Here is a 4172-nt window from a genome sequence, read left to right on the forward strand (position 1 = left end):
AGGCTTCGTCAAAGACGTCATGGCACCCGGAGAGGCAAGAACCCCTGTCCTAATCAGAACCCAGCTCACAATAGCTGGGAGTACACCCAGGAGACCCTGAAGCGAGGCTTCGCCCCCCCAGGTGAGCAACTGAGCAGCTCAGACTCCAGGGAAGGCGGCGAGAAACGGCTGCTCCTGGGGCTTCCATCAAAATCTTTGCCACGTTCACACTTTGGTGTAACTAAACTGTCTCAAAGCTTTTCTGCAGAGTGGAGATGGCTGGTTATAAAATGTTTCGTTCTCACCTAACAGTTTACAGACAGTACGCGAGCCATGGCACTACAACCCCGTAACTGCGAGGCTGGCAGCTTGGAGATTTTGCCATTTTTTAAATAAAGAAATCGAAACAAAGAAATACATTTGTGTCTTGCCCAGCATCACGCAATCCACGTGCCAGTGGTGGGGCGAAGCCTCACGCCTCGGCCTGCGTGGAGCTAAGCCCTGGACCTGGCGCTGGCCGCCCTCCGCCGGGGCATCCTTCATGCCTGCCTGTGCCGCGCATGCGTTCTGTGCGGCCGCCCAGCACCCCGGCCTCCCAGCACACCTGACTTTGACCGCCCCTCCGCCTGAACTTAGGTGGATGCGACACCACGTGACAAGGTCCGTTAGGACAAGTATGCCCTTGTTTATTGGCCTGGGTGTCCCTTGGTTTCTCAAAGTATGGTGCTACCTCCCCGTCTTCCGTTCGGATGCCCTTGAGGATGCCATGAAAGCCAGGCAATGACAAATAGAATCGATGAAAATAACAACGAGGGAAGCACCCGGCCAGTCGCCCACGTCCTCCAGGATATTCGTAAAAGTACACATAAAAGGTCAGAAAGCACTTTGATTTCCTGATCCACTGCTGTCCTTAGACTCCTCGGGCTTCTCCAGATGGGTTCCCCATTAAAATCCGACACCTGAAGGGGTGTGGGGGGGGGCGGGGGGGGGCTGCCTGATCCCAGCCACTGTCACTGGGGAAGACCCAGCGGGCAGCCTAGTGATGGTAACCCTCCCAGGAAGCAGCCTCAAGTACAGCGCATCCTCTCAGATGGCGCTCTTCAAGGAGCCGGAGAGACAATTTCCTCTCATTTTACAGATGTAGAAACTGAGGGACTCCACTCGGGTATGGGCGAGAGAGGTTGGCGCCTGCCCCCTGTCCTGAGCTCTCTTTCTGCCCCCTCCCCCCCGATGGTTCTGCAGAGGGGAGAGAGAGAGCGCACACAGGCTTCAGCTTTCTGCATGAAGCTCTGTGATCTACAGTCGTGATTGCCCCAAAAGAGTCTGGCAGCAGCAAAACTGCCCTTTGCCCTCTTACCCTGCCCTCTGACCTCTTAAATCTCCCTTCAGGCTCTGCGACTTCCTTGGAGGAATCTCCCTAAAGTACGAGTCACAGGATTGCATGGGGTGGAGCTGGAACATTTTGCTTAGGAAACCAGATCCTGTTTAAACGGCACAGTTTTGCAAGCACCCACGTTTAGCATCCTTCAATCTCCTGAGGGCTGGGATGGGGCACGGGGGGTGGGGAGGTCACTCAATCCGCTAGGTTGCATAAGCCTTGCACAGGAAAGATGAGAGAGAAGCCAGGAGCACATATGTGCATGAGCATCTTCGTGTCATCAGCCGTTGGGTAGCATCTCTGTTTTCTTGCAGATTGGAGGTAAGGATTCAAAATGCTGCAAACGGGCTCACTGAGTCTCTTACCAAGGAAACAGTCAACAGCCACTGAAGCTGGGGGGCAGGGAGCACTGGGAGGTCCAGGACCCAGCCCTAATGAGCTTGAGCCAGGTTGAAATTTTCCTCACAGCTGCTGGGCATTTCCACAGTTGAGAGTACCAAAGGGTGTGGGCAACTTACTAAGTGCCAAGCATAACAGGATGGACAATGGGCACCTCCTGGACCCACACTAGTGGCTGCACTGCTGCCATTGGGCGGGGAGGGGGAGGGGGGCTGGCAGTGGGAGGTGGGAGGCAACCAAGACTTGACAAAGGGACAACAGATGCTTCCTCCCTGGTGAAGTAGGAGCTCCCACTCCCACTCTTTCTCCCCCACCTGGTCAGCGTCATTTGGCCCTTTGTAAGAGGCACAGGCGTGCTTGTTAAAGATGCAGGTTTGACCTAGACGGGTAGGGTAGGGAGGGTGGGAGGGAGACGCAAGAGGGAGGAGATATGGGGATGTATGTATATGTATAGCTGATTCACTTTGTTATACAGCAGAAACTAACACACCATTGTAAAGCAATTACACTCCAATAAAGATGTTAAAAAAAATAAAAATAAATTTAAATAAATTTTTTAAAAAATGCAAGTTTGGACCCTGTCCCAGAGCTCCAGAATCCAGGTCTCCAGTGGCAGGACCTGGGGAGCTGCAGCAACAAGCACCCCCGTCCATATGTCGGTGGCTCACAGATATCAGAATCCCCAGGAACATTGTCAAAATGCATGCACCTTCTTTCCACGCCAGATAAGGGTCCATATGGCTTTGTTCTGGATTCCCATCATAACTTAAAGGGAAACTTTCACAATATCTGGGGGTCTTGATGTCCTGCAAATGAAGGAGGAGTATGTCTTCAAATTCCTTGCAGCAGGAACCCACTTAGGTGGCACCAACCTTGACTTCCAAATGGAACAGTACATCTACAAAAGGAAAAGTGATGGCATCTACATCATAAATCTGAAGAGAACATGGGAGAAGCTTCTGTTGGCAGCTCGTGCCATTGTTGCCATTGAAAACCCAGCTGATGTCAGTGTCATATCCTCCAGGAATACTGGCCAGCGAGCTGGGCTAAAGTTTGCTGCTGCCACCGGAGCCACTCCTATTGCTGGCTGCTTCTCTCCTGGAAACTTCACTAACCAGATCCTTCTGGGAGCCAAGACTTCCGGTGGTTACTGATCCCAGGGCTGACCACCTGCCTCTCCCGGAGGCCTCTTACGTTAACCTGTCTACCATGGCTCTGTGTAACGCAGACTCTCCTCTGCAATAATGTGGACATTGCCATCCCATGCAACAACAAGGGAGCTCACTCAGTGAGTCTGACGTGGTGGATGCTAGGGCGGGAAGTTCTGCGCATGCATGGCACCATCTCCCGTGAGCACCCATGGGAGGTCATGGCTGACCTCTGCTTCTACAGAGACCCTGAAGAGATTGAAAAGGACGAGCAGGCGTCAGCTGAGAAGGCTGTGACCAAGGAGGAATTTCAGGGTGAATGGACTGCCCCACCTCCTGAGTTCACTGCTACTCAGCCTGAGGTGGCGGACTGGTCCGAAGGTGTGCAGGTGCCCCCGTACCTATTCAGCTGTTCCCCGCTGAAGACTGCAGTGCTCAGCCTGCCACTGAAGACTGGTCTGCAGTTCCCACCGCTCAGGCCTCTGAGTGGGTAGGAACAACCACTGAGTGGTCTTAAACTATTCTTCCACAAACTCTTAAAATGGAAATAGGTTGACGGAAAATAAAGAGTTTCTAAAAAAAAAATGCATGCATCTACCCCAATACATGACAGACTTACTGAAGTCGAAATCTCCAGAAACTAGGCCCAGATGAGTCTCAGGCATCCAAAGTTTGGGACCCCATCTTAGACATGTGGTTTTCAAAGTGTGGTCCCCAGACAAGCAGCATCAGCATCACCTGGGAATTTGTTAGACATGCAGGTTCTCAGGCCCCACCCCAGACTGGCTGAATCTGAAACTCTGGGTGTGGGGCCCCACCCTCCAGGTGATTCTGATGCAGGTGAAGTGTGAGAATCTCAGGCGAGACTGTGAGCTCCCAAGGGCATGGACGTGTCCATGGCTGCTCCAGAGGGGGCTGTCTGCGCCTCCCAGCTCCCAGGGCAGCTGTGTCTGCAGGGGAGACACTGCTGTGAGGGGAGAGAGCTGCCTACCTACTGCTGTGGCAACCTCTCGAAGGTTCTAGTTTGGTCTGTCTTGCACCACATAGGCCCTAAAACCTGACCAGAGCCTTATGCATTTCCAGAGTCCCAGGAGTGCAAAGTCCAGCATGGAATGTGCTTTCTCTACTTGTTTGACGAGTAGAACAGATATCCCCAGCTCCCAAATTCACACCCAGGGCCAGTTCTAGGGACAGCTCTGAACAAAACAGGGAACCCTATGTGGTCCCCATTGAATTGACTTAGACTTTGCATTCCTGCTGCAATTCTG

At 52.8% G+C, this 4172-nt stretch overlaps 1 pseudogene; it reads left to right on the forward strand.

Annotated features, from left to right (window-relative positions):
* The first annotated feature begins 759 nt into the window (after positions 1-759).
* LOC136122120 (small ribosomal subunit protein uS2-like) lies at positions 760-3421 on the forward strand (annotated as a pseudogene).
* Positions 3422-4172: the final 751 nt, after the last annotated feature.

This window comes from Phocoena phocoena, chromosome 4, assembly GCF_963924675.1.
Source record: "Phocoena phocoena chromosome 4, mPhoPho1.1, whole genome shotgun sequence".
NCBI classification, from domain to species: Eukaryota; Metazoa; Chordata; class Mammalia; order Artiodactyla; family Phocoenidae; genus Phocoena; species Phocoena phocoena.